Here is a 13,598-nt window from a genome sequence, read left to right on the forward strand (position 1 = left end):
CTCACCTTACAGAGAACTGAGGATCCTGCAGACAGGCTGGGTGATAAGACTGAAGGTACTCCCAGGACTGGACTGTGACCACTGGCTGGTTTAATGACATTCCTCTGCCATCTAGTGGCACTCAGCCTACACTTCCCTCCCAGAGAAGCTTCTAGGAGCTCCCACGGGCTGGGGCACCTAGATTTATCATTATCTTATTTCTTTAGCTCAGATTGAAAGGGCCAGTGAGACGGTTGAGCAAGTGAAGGTGCTTCCTACAAAGGCTGGCAGCCTGTGCTTGAGTCCTGGAAACATATGGTAGGAGAGAACATACTCTCAGTAAGTGGTCTTGTGACTTCCACATGAGCTCCATGGCAACTGTGTGCACTCACAAATTAATTAAAATTTAAAAGTCTCCCAGGCAGTGGTGGTGTGCTCTGGAGGCAGAGGTAGGTGGATCTCTGAGTTCGAGGCCAGCCTGGTCTACAGGGCAAGTTCCAGGACATCCACCAGAGAAAGGAGTACTCACCAGAACTTACTTGGAGTCTGTGCTGTAAGGAGTCACTTTATCGTGGACATATGGCTTGATAATCTGTGACAAGTGACAACTTCCTCCAAGTATGACTCACAGAACAGAAGCCACACACACATGTAAAGACAGCCTTGCCCTCTCTGACCCTGGAGACAAGGCATTCCATAGATGCCATGCTGTATTTTCTCTGTGTTGTGCTCTCTGAATTGTTTGAAAGCAAAGACTTCAATTACATCTTGCTATTTATCTGACTACAGCCTTCCATCCTGCCTGGAACCTTGTGCTGCCCTCAGAGAGCCACGTTCCACACTGGTGCTCTGAACTCTGTGTTTACAATAGCTAACATTTATTCAGCACTATGTGATTGGGTCTGTAGGTGTTTTGTGTTCTTGTCTCATTCAGATGTCACAGTAACAACCCTCAGATCATTCCTCAGAGGGCATCTGCTACAACTATCCTTTGCACATGAGGAAATCAAGGCCTTCAAAGGTCAAACAAATGATGGAATCAGGAGTTCTGCTCAGGCAGGTTCTAGAACGTTCTTAGGCATATGGCCACAGCTTCCTTCAAGTTCATACTGCCCTTCATCAGTGGAATTTTAATGAACCACTCTACTTTTTCAGGTGACCAAACTGTTTAAAGTTTGGTGTTGGGCTGGCGCAGCTGCTCAGTGGTAGAGCACAGGTATGTCTACAGCCCGGGTTTGATCCTCAGGGCTGCAAAAGAGTAAAACTTAAGAACAGGGCTGGGATGCAGGTGAAGGTAGGTAGAAACGTTTGCCGTGTGAGAGGGCCTGAGTTCAAATCTCCAGAACCACACATGCTGCATGCACAGTGTGAGTGTCTGTGATTCTGTGCATTTCTACAGGGAGGTGGGAGGTGGAGACAGAATTCTTGAAGCTTGAGAACCAGATAGCTTGGCATACTCGGTGAAAAAACAACAGAGATCCTGTCTCAAACAAGATGGAAGGTTGTCCCTGACCTCTGTGTGCTCTCTGGGGCACTTGAGTGCCAGCACTCACACACTTATACACACTGTACACACACAATCGATGCAGTCATGCCACCACACATGATTGTTTACATGTATGGTCTCCCACCATAAAACAAGAAATACCTCATAAGGCTATTGCCATTTTTGTTGGCTGCCCACCATAACTAGATGGTAAGACCCAGTTCCCAAAGACATACATGTGCTTTAGCTGCAAGACATACAGAACTGAGGCTGAGACTGAGTTGGAAACCTGGTCCCTGCTGGCTAAAAGTGCCATGTGGGCCACTGGGGCAGAAATGTCATCAGTGGACTTATCTAGAGGCAGAACCTACATGCTGTAAAGTCTCCTCTCCTGCCAACTTCACCTTAGAGTCGCCTCCTCCCCGCCAACCATTAATTGTGTCAATCTCAGGGCAGATGTGCCCCATGAGCCCTTTGTACTGAAATGTGATTTTAATTGTATGTTAATAAATAAAGTTGCCCGGGGATCAGAGCTATTAGAGCCATAGCAAAAGCTGGGCGTTGGTGGTGCATGCCTTTAATCCCAGCACTTGGTAGGCAGAGCTAGGTAGATCTCTGTGTGTTCAGGGATACAGCCATCATTGGAGACACATGCCTTTAATCTCAATACCATAGAAGACCTGGAGGGCTGTACAACAGACAGTGACGAGGCAGTCATGTGGTTGGTTTTACAACCAATGAGAAGGCAGAACAGAAAGTCTATATAAAGACAAACAGACAGGAAGTAGCTCTCTTTTGGAGAGGTCTCTTGGCTTAAGAGGCTAGCTGCAGCAGGCAAGTAAGGCTCTTAGCTCTGATCTCTTGGCTTTCTTCTTTGCATTGATTCTGTGTTTCTTATTTAATAAGATGGTTGGTTACATCTACAGCCCTTCCTCCTTCCATGACAGTGTTGGTGGGCCCAACCTTGTGTGGATCTTGTCTATTAAGGTAGTATCTATGAGAAACTGTAATTCTTTTGTACTCAAGGAACACTGAAGTTCAATCTTCACATTGGCTTGAACTACAAAAATATTTTATAAGACTTTGGAATTCTAAATTTCTAAGGGAACTTTTCATTACAGAAAACAGAATTTCTAAGAATACAAAAATATACTCATGAGATTAAAAGTCTATACACAAGAGCCTTCAAGACCGTGTTTTCACTGTGCGTGTCTAAACTCTGCATCCCTCCAGCTCAGCTGTGGCCCTGCCCACTGCCAGGGCAGTTTTTGTCATTGCCAAGCAGGTGTCTACTCCACAGCCTGCTTGCTGAAAAACTGGCAAGAAGCAGAAAGCATTCCTACCACCCTGGCAAGAAATGCGTGTTGGCCGGCAGTGGTGGCACACGCCTTTAATCCCAGCACTTGGGAGGCAGAGGCGGGCAGATCTCTGTGAGTTCCAGGCCAGCCTGGGCTAGAGAGTGAGTTCCAGGAAAGGCACAAAGCTATACAGAGAAACCCGGTCTCGAAAAACCAAAAAGAAAAAAAAAAAAGAAAAGAAAAAAGAAATGCATGTCATTTTTGTATTTTACAACAATGTGGGCACTGCATTTTTTTTCAATGACCTGCAGAGTAAATTTTATATCGTGCTGAACCAATTAATCTGAGCTACCCAGGAAAAAATGTGACCACACAGAGACCCTACTCTTGTATTTTATTTATTTATTTATTTATTTATTTATTTATTTATTGGCACCATGTAATTTAGTCTTGTAACTGCTTTGACAAACATTGCTGAAGAGAACACTGGATTTATCAGAGCCACTGTATGCAGAGTGCATGTTCTTTATGCCTGGTGCTGTGTTAGGGTTGTGGCGCCTGATGACCAGCAATGGATGTCACCATTTGTCAGCACAAGTCTTCAAAGTCAGCAGGCCTGGGTTCAGACTGACTCTTCAGCTAGTCGCCTAGTTAATAGGGTGACCCCAAGAACTCTACAGAACTCTGCTTGGCTTGTCCATGCCTAAAATGAATTTATCTGTTGTAAGCACCAAATGAGTTAATATAAGTTATCTAAAATAGTCCCTGTCTGTCCAGGCCCAGGGCATTTCCATTGTTATGGCTGTAGATCAATGGGTCTGGAAGTGCAGCCTCTGCCCTATGTACATTGCTGAGAGACTGTGAAATTGAACCTAGACCACTGTCAGCTAATGTTCTAATCTTTAAAGAAAAAAATCTACCTGTGTGTGACTTTTACAGCAGTGGTGAGAACATCTGTTTATTTCAGATCGAGTATTGAGTCTGGACCAAAGAAACAGCTGCACCCAGGCTTAGCTCAGAAAGCCAGTGAATTTATTAGAGTTACTCCCAGGAGCAAGGGCGAGCCAGACCACTGCTTCACCACAAAGCCTACTTCGGTGAAGGGAGGACTCAGTGATATGGGAGGAAAGCCACTTCCTTAGAGCCCTAACACACCTTGCAAGCAGCTGAGCCAACCCACGGGGCTTCTTCTCTCCCTGCAACTGTTACTGTGTGCTACCTTAGGAAGGGACCTTGCAACGCTGTAAGCTTTGAGAGCTTCCTGGGACTTGTGAGATTTTTGTTTCGGTTTTCTTCCTGAGTCTTAGCACTCGGCTCCAGGAGGGATGTTTCAATTGGGAGGAAAGAGCTACACACTCACTGAAGGCCATATGGTCAAAACCACAGAGATTCCAGGCTCCTACGAGTCTCTAAGGGGAGACCATCAACTCTTACCTGTCACTGAACTGGTCTCACAGCTCAGTGAAAAGCAGAGGAGTTCCCACATGTCCAGAAGCACGCTTGTTCCATTACTCTGCCATCTCTCTGAGATAGGGTGCCATTTCTCTCAACAGATGATCACTTAACTCACTTTACCTCTGGCATATGCTGCTTTCCATTGCCTCTCATGGTCTCTGAGGAAACCGGAAGGTTGAAGGATTCTGGGGATAGCTCACAGAAGTTTGGATTTGCTAGCTACGCTCTCTGAAGTCTCTCACCTTCAGGCTGGTCCTTGCAGGCCCAGTCATTTTCTGTCTACTCATCTGTTCACTTACTTACGTTCTTTCCTTGTCCCCACTGTTGGCTACATGTCACCCAAACCGTGGAAAGCACCAGACATTTCCAGCTTACAATTTCTTGGTACATCCTTCAGCAACTGAACAAGACTCCAATAAGCATTCCATTTGACACAGAATGATAATTAGCTTGAAACAAAGTCTTCTATTTGGAAGAAAATATTTCAAAATAACTTCTTAAACTATTTTAAAATTGTCCTTCACCTGAAATTAAATATTAATATAATAACCGACAGAATGCCAATACTTTTGAATGGTTGAGACTTTCATGTAAGAGATTGCATTGAAGCAGTTTTTCAGTTGGGTGGTGTGTGACAGCTCACAGCCCTCTAATTAGTTAACTCCTGAAGGTCCCCTCCATTCATATGCACCTTACCATTTCTTGTTGAACATGTTAAAGGTTGGCAACAGAAAAAGATGCCATAGCTTTGGGTCAGGAACATGATGCAGATGCAGCTCTAGCCAAACACCATTCCTAACTCACCCCACACATCCCCAGTTACCACCTCTGCAATACTATGCTGCCCTGTGCAAATTCAAGCCAGGCCAAACAAATCCCAGTTTGGAGAGGGGAGGTGAACAGCAAGCTCCAGCCCTAGCCAGGGAGCTATTAGCAATTGCTAGCTTCTGGTGAAGGGACAATCCATTGTAAGAATGCTGCCCCTAGTTAGCCAATCATGCTCCAGAAGGCCACACATACAAGAATAGGTAGGCTGTACAAATTGGTCTTGATGGGGGGGGGGGTTGGACACAAAGTTGTGTGGGTAGGGAAGAGGGGGCAGATCTGGGAGGAATGGGGAGGGGTGAATATGATTAAAACACAGTGCACAAAATTCTCAAAGAACTAATGAAAAGAACTCCAGCCATCTGGACACTTTCCTTGCTGACACATGGTTATGTTCAGAAAGTGGGGTGGGGTTTGGGAAGGGGAATACACCAGGTATTTTCATTCTTCCAGTGTGTTTATTCTCAGGATCTCCCAGGTTGTGGCCTCATCAATCCACCTGCAGCCTAGGTAGCTGCTGAAGTCAAACATGGGTCGGAGAGTAGAGCTGGACATATAGGTCTGAAAGGAGGCTACTCCCTCCCAGCAACATCTTCTCACACTCCTTCCCAGTCTTAGTCTCTTCCAGGGGAATCAGAAATTTGAACAGGATCTTTTCAGACAGTAAATAAGTATACTCTCCCTTCTATCATGTGCTTTGGACTGTGCCATGAATGGTACATGATCCTTAGAAATATGTATTGTATACATGTAAAGGGAGTAAAAATCTAATTAAGAGTGAAAGTACCCTTTGAATAGTTTTGCAAACCGATTATAAAGTAAAAGACAAGCCCCTCCGTCCTCAGGGGAATCCACCGTGGGCTTGGTATACCTCACCCACAACCTTTTTGCTGTGTACCTACATGGAGGCGCTCACACAATGGTTTTTGATGTTTTATAAAGGGTATGTCATCAAAACAAGTTTTAGAGGACACATGCATATCCCCCTTAAACATTTCTAATACTTAACAAATCGTATCTTTGGTTTTTCAGAGATTCAGCTTAGTCAGAAAGCCACATTACAGTTGAGTTCTTTTCCACACATTCTCCTATTTAAACTACAGAACTGCTCTGCCAGGCAAACTTTATCATCCTCTATCTGCAAAGAGAAAATCAAAACTCAGAGAGGTCAGAGACTTGTCTAGGGGGTCACAGTAGTGGCAAGGCAAGGTTTCCCCATCTAGGACACTTCAGTAGCTCTGTGTTCTCTGATGGCCTTGGCTGGAGATGGGGGCAGGTACGAGTGTGTGCTACAGTCAGGATCGGAGCGAGGCATCGGTGGATCCACAGCAAAGCTGAAGTGGCACCTGCCCTACCGGAGTCCAGACTGCCAGGAAATTACACTGAGCCCCACTGCTTCAATCTCTGCTCACCTCCGGACTCTACTGAGTTCAACAGGCAACAAAATGGTTGGTTTTCTGGCTGCAGTTGGGGGGAGCAATCTAAATATGACTTGTTGGGGTGTTAGAACTTCTAACTTGGGGAGAAAGCAGATTCATGAAAAGCATCCCTGACTGAGCTCCAGGGAGAGGCCCGAGTGTCCTTCTCATCTCACAGGGTGGTCGGAGCCTCATTCAGAGCAGTTCATTAGGACGTCCCCATCCTTCTTGGTATGTTTGTCTTTTAAATTTAACTATGTTCCTTATTACCACAAAGGAAAAACAAGATGTTCTGAAAACACAAAAAGCAATAGAGCCTGCTGTGTTTAATCTTTGACCAGAATAGCCCTACATGCTATTTTGCTTTCTATGTAAATGTAGCATCAAGTAAACTATGAAACACATAATAGAAACTTTGATGACCATCTGTCCATGTATTTTTACGTTGAGAATACCCAGAATTACCAGGGTGACTTGTGACTTTTGGGGACCATGCGTCATACAGACAGCTGCCCCTGAACTCGGAGTCCTGGCCCTGCAGACCTCGTCTATATGTGAGCCTGGCACTCACTGCACACTCACTCTACCCTGTGCACCTCCAAACCAGCATCGTTTCTTCTTCTCGTATCCAGAAGCTATATTGATATTCTAAGACTTAGCTTTTTCTGTTAATGAATCTCTGAAAAATGGGGCTAGCTTGGGGAAATCAGATGCAATGTAACCTGGTTTCCTAAAGTGGTTTTAAAGAATTTTCCCAAAGGGCAACCTTAGACCAGGGCTCCAGGACTGTACAGTGAGTTCAAAACAGCCTGGGCAACTGGGTAAATCTAGTCTCGGGGTCAGGGATACAGCATTGTGGCACCTCACCTGTGTGATAACCCAGGTTCAAACACTAGTGCCCCAAGAGTCACCTTTAAATAACGTAATAGCCTAAGAGTCAGATCAGCCCTTCAATCATGCCACGCCTTGTGGGATCTTCTGTATGGCAAATGTGTTGCTCTGATTGGTTAGTAAATAAAACACTGATTGGCCAGTAGTCAGGCAGGAGGAAGTATAGGCGGGACAAGGAGAATTGTGGGAAGTGGAAGGCTGAGTCAGAGACACTGCCAGCCGGCACCATGACAATCTGCATGTGAAGATGCCAGTAAGCCACGAGCCACGTGGCAAGGTATAGATTTATGGAAATGGATTAATTTAAGCTATAAGAACAGTTAGCAAGAAGCCTGCCACGGCCATACAGTTTGTAAGCAATATAAGTCTCTGTGTTTACTTGGTTGGGTCTGAGCGGCTGTGGGACTGGCAGGTGACAAAGATTTGTCCTGACCATGGGCCAGGCAGGAAAACTCTAGCTACAATGCCTTCTTTTTCCTACCCCATGCACCCAGCACATGGGCACACAGGCCAACCACCTCTGCCTTTGGAACATATCTTCTACAATCCTTTTAAAAAGTAAACAGAAATGCTTGTCCACTTTGTTACTCATCACTAATTACAAGTCTCTAGCTTGACTTGTAATTAAGGAATCACAAACATCTTTTCTGAAAGACTTATCAGTGAAGAGCTGCCAGCTGGACTTCAGTGGCATCCAGTCCACAGCTTCGAAATTAAATTGCTTCCACCTAAGCGGAAGTCTCATCCATGCTGGTTAGTTTATTATTGTGCAAAATACCTGCAACAGTTTAAAGATGATTTATTTTATGTTTCCAAGGTTCCAGTCCATAATGAGCTGTCTCCCTTGCTATGGGACTGGTGTGGCAAGGCACCATGTGATGGTGTGACACTGGGGGAGAGTTCCAGCGAGCAGGGAGAGAGGTGCATGGAAGACCAGTGACCTGCTTCCAGCAGGTCTTACCTCCTCAGCCCCCAACATCACAATGTTATTAAATCACACACCCCTCCCACCACCACCAATGGATCAACCCACTGATTAGGTCAAAGCTCTCAGGATCCTGTGGCTCTCTCAGTGGATGGATCCTTCAATCCTTCAACACCTGAGCCTTGGTGAGGGATATTTTGTATTCAAGCCAAAACACTGAGGAAATAGTTAGAATGAATGTGACAAAGCATTCTGTTAACATTAAGAAACTCCTTTTCCCTTCCCTCTTTCCCATTTGAATGCCCTGGTAAATAAAGGCCCATCTAAATAGGAGGAAGAAAATGGTGAATGGAGACAAGGAACACACGTACAAGACTCTGCTGCAGCTGTTTTGGGTGTTATCTCTTTTGAGGGATGGGAGAGGAGTCTCATGTATACTTTCTGAAACAGGGGTTGTATCCGTGTCAGAACTGTGGTTCACTCTTTAAAACCATAAGCAGCATGTGTGCTCTGCAGCTGCATGGGGTGAACACTTAAATTGAAGACTAGCCTTGTGTATTACACAGTTTTCAAATTGGATCATCCAAATCTCAGAAGGCACAGGGAATTCCTGCTGTTTTGTTTTGAAGTTGGTGCCATGGAACCTAGCAGGCATTTATTTACCCATGCATTTTTTACAAGAATGTTATCAGGCAAGTGCACACCTTTAAAAAAAAAAAAAAAACTATGATGTTGCAATTAGCTCTTAGGTGCTCACTCTGCCAAGTATGACTTACGTGGCTTCTGAATCCCAGTTAGAGATGCTGGAAGCAGACCTTTCCCAGCCTGCTCCACTCACAAGCTCTCCCATGCAATTCTTCATTCTGCTCACATTCATAACAAACCCCAAACTGAGGAACAAGCTAATTACAATTCAAAGAAACACCTGCTTCGGCATGGGCATCTGAGTGAGAGAAGGGACTTATAGGGTGACATGGTGCTGGGCACCGAATTTATCCTACCCAGGAGACTAGCCAACAAAGCTACAGATGTATGGCAAGGGCAGCAGAGCTGTACATTAAGGGGTGCTCACAACACAGGGTCTACGGAAGTCACTGGTCAGCAAGTTTAACAGACAGTGCTTAAAACAGAGATGCGGGAAGGTGCTCAACTGTACACAGACCCACCTTCCACCAGGCCCTTGTGGTTTTCATTACAACTAAAGACAACAACTACAAAAAGGGATGATGTGCAGTCTCTCCAGAAGCAAATGTAGTTCCTGGTTTATCGTATCTAGAAACTGGCATGCCAAAGGATAGGCAGTCCAGTGAAACAGCATGGCCCCTGGGTAGTGAAAGGTGACTGGAAATCCCCCATACTTCCTTCCATCGAGGTGTTTTGTTTTATACAAATTGTTTCTTAAATGTTAGCTGATGACTGGCCAGTAGAAGCAGCATGTCTTGAACACATATCCACGGGTTCCTGGGAGGCAACCATAGAGGACACTGTGGAAGCTTCCATCACTGTCAATTACTTGTATTCTATAGATCTGAATTTCAGGGGACCTTCCCAAGAATGCAGAGTTTATGTGATGTGGCAAAAAGGAGGCACCCAAAACCTAGAGAGATGCAAAGTAACACCAAGTGACGTGAAATACTCGTTGCATGTTAACCCCATTTTAGCATAAAACTGGTTCTTTATTGTTAAAGAAGCTGGAAACCATGGGCACAGAAGGTCCACAGCTTTGTGAAACATCAGAATGTACTACAAGGTTACCAGCCCAGTAGGAAACTTTCTAGCCTGTGGGACTAACATCTATAAAATGCTCAGCTTTGCTATCTAAGTTTAAAGTGCAACCTGGCAATCAACTTAACCTTACTTCAATCATATTTGAGAGGATAAAGATACATATGGGAAGCAAGAATAATCAGTCTAGTTTAAAAACCGAAATCAAGCCGTTTTGGAAGAGTCTTGTTAATGGTGGAGAATTTGTTTAGCCATGTGAAATGTGTAAGTCACTACAGACGCCACTGAGATGCAGCTTGGTAAACAGGCATTGCTTATTTAATAAGTACAGAATGTACACAGACCCCTGAAGAGCATCGCTCTATACAGAGTATTTACAGAATGCACAGTGAAATCCAGGGCTATCTATACAATGCAGACGCCCACACACTCGGGAAGGGAAGACAGCAAAGTAACAAAGGACGGCCCTGTGCGGTTCAAGAGTCCATTCAAGAAGAAACATACATTTCAATATGCAACTAAGTTCTCATCTAGTTTGTTGTTCAATTGTTTCTCTTGTTCACCTTTGACCATTTTCAGGTCACCAGTGCCACCAACTACTATTGAAGATTAACTATTGGTGTGAAAATGAACTGCTCACTGGGGAAAAAACTCTTGAAAAAGATTAGCAGAGTCAACAGTCCCAAGGCATGAATGACATTATAAAAAATATCCTTACCAGGGCAACATAATATCACATTTACATTATTAATAGTTTCTGAGGTTTTTTTTTTTTTTTTTTTTCAGATTTTTGCCTAAATTTTCTTGTAAAAATATTTAGAAAATAATCAACATCCGGTGTAAAAGAGAATTTGGAAGGGTGTACAACATGATTGGGTTCATTTCCGGACATCAAGCAGGAACCAGTCAGGCATTTACTCAATGGTAAAGGTCTAACCTCACATATGGTCTTTGGGTCCCCTTACCACGTTAGGAGATGTGCAGAAGCACCATGAAAACAGCAATGTCCTCGAAATGCTCCCCAGGCCAGTGCTCCAGGTCAGCCTGGGACTTTCGGGCCATCTACCTGCATAAGTCAATTAACTCTCTCGTCGGCCCAGGGAGGTCTGAGGACCCGTGCTGCTGCTGTCATGAGACCGCAAGTCCCAAGGGACTGGAAAGCGATGGCCACCATACCTGCGGGGTGCCCGCAAATGTATTTCTTAAATGAATAAATGATACGTGTAGCCTGATTGAGTCATTTTAAATGGCTATGTAGAACAAAACCAAACCACCACCAATTGTTCATTCTGTCCAAACTCACCATGGTCAATCCTTGAGACTGTTTTAACAGACTCAAAATCTCAAGTGGTATGGGGGAAAAAGGAGTGACAGGTACTCACTTCAAATGAAAACGGGGGAAGTGTATGGACACAGACACAGTTTCTTGCCCAAGGATACCAAAGTATTATTAAATAACTAAAATAGTCACTTACATTTGGAACTAACAATGATCAGATACAACAATACCCCCAGGTCCTCAGGTTCTTTCCGCCACAGTCAATCAGTAGGACCTCAGAAATCCACAGGAGGAGCTGTTTATAAATCAGTGGAGAAGTTCTCTCAGATACACACATTTTTATACATTACTTTGCTCAGTTCTGACCATGTATGAAAGGACACAGGAGATGCCAAACAAAAAAGAAAACAAGACTTTTCCAGCTTTTTTAGCCTCATAAATAGGAAAAAGAAAGTAGTATGATCCAAGTATGGCTTTTAGTAATGATATTTTTCAATTATTTCATTAAGTTCTACAAGTACATGGTGGCATAAATATAAACACTACTTGTTCCGTGTGGTGCCGACTGTGTATACACTTGAAAGCACACAGAAGAGGATACTGTGGACATTACCACTATTTGGTCTCTGCTATGCATGTTTGTATCTTGGAATTAAAAACCCCAATCACTGTAACTCATGAATCAATATCACCTGCGGAACCAGGGAAGTGTAGCTACACTGCCTACACTATGTAGACCTTTGGAATCTTCCAGTATGTCTAGGAATAAACGGGCAAATAATTCGGAATTTATTGCACTTACCCTCTTATGTTTATTCTAATAAATTATTAATAATAAAAAGAGCAAGACATTATGACTAATACTTTTTACAACTATTTAAAAATAAAACAACTTTGAATGCATTTTCACTCTGAAGCTAAGAGATATTGTTTGGATAACAACAGATATCACAAAAAGACACTATACTGACATTTAGTATTTAGTAAATTACATTTATAATCAATGTTGATTTAAGGAAATGTTAAAACACATTAAAAGGGCATTGACATGATCTAAATTTTTAGAGCCCACACAATTCTATTTATAAAACTGGGCTTCATGAAGCCCAGGCTGGCCTCCAACTCACTCTGTCCTTGAGGCTGGCCTTTAATCTTCCTGTACCTCTTAGGTGCTAGCATTCTGGGCACATATTACTCTGCCCAGCTCGAGCCCATACAATTCTTTAAAGGTCTCTATCCCCAAAGCTCAAGTTCCTTAAAGGGAAAAAATGCCCAAGCACAAAACAAACAGAGGCCTGCCAGATATGCTCCAAGGCCTCTAAGGAACACAATGCATTTAGGTTCTGGGAGGTGAGAAGAAAATTCAATGACAAAAACATTGGTACTAACAATTGGCAACATTTAAGTATACATCTTAAACACTGTAGATATCCAACAAGATACAATAATTTGGCTCAAAGTTCCTTTGGCTATGAAGATATAACTGTGTTTTAAATAATAGAGTGAAACATCACATTTGGTGAAACGGTGTTTCGTTATGCTACGCAATCAACTATCAAGAATGAAGAATGGGTGCACACATGAAAAGTTAACAGAGCTAAGTGCTGGCTTCTCTTGGGAACGCAGTCTTCAGAAACACCTGAACCCAGTGGTTCTCAACCTCCCTAATGCTGCGACCCTTTAATAAAGTTCCTCATGTTGTGGTGACCCCCAACCACAAAGTTATTTTTGTTGCTACTTCATAACTGTAATTTTGCCACTGTTAAGAACTGTAATGTAAATATCTGACGTGTGACCCCTGTGAAAGGTTGCGACCCACAGGTTGAGAGAACCACTGCCTTAAGCCCGTTACATTTACTTTTGCACAATGTCAGTAAGACTAAAGCATGTCAGTTTCAAAGTCTTCATTCATCTGTTCTAATGATTAGATTCATTTCACATTTTAAAATATAATAAGTCCACAGGAAAATTTTAAGTACATACATTGTTTAAAATCTTTTTTTTTTTTTTTTTTGGTTTTTCGAGACAGGGTTTCTCTGTGTAACTTTGTGCCTTTCCTGGGACTCACTTGGTAGCCCAGGCTGGCCTCGAACTCACAGAGATCCACCTGGCTCTGCCTCCCGAGTGCTGGGATTAAAGGCGTGCGCCACCACCGCCCGGCTAAAATCTTAGTTTAAGTAACTGAAGATGTAAAAAAACTCAACTAGTAACTCAAACAACTCAAATGTGAAAACGCAGCTATGACAAATAAGGAAACCTGACAAACACAAATAATGCCTGGTCACTGCTAGTTACCAGCAGCCAGTTTTCCTGTCTA

Source organism: Peromyscus maniculatus, chromosome 1 (genome assembly GCF_049852395.1).
Source record: "Peromyscus maniculatus bairdii isolate BWxNUB_F1_BW_parent chromosome 1, HU_Pman_BW_mat_3.1, whole genome shotgun sequence".
Lineage (NCBI taxonomy): Eukaryota > Metazoa > Chordata > Mammalia > Rodentia > Cricetidae > Peromyscus > Peromyscus maniculatus.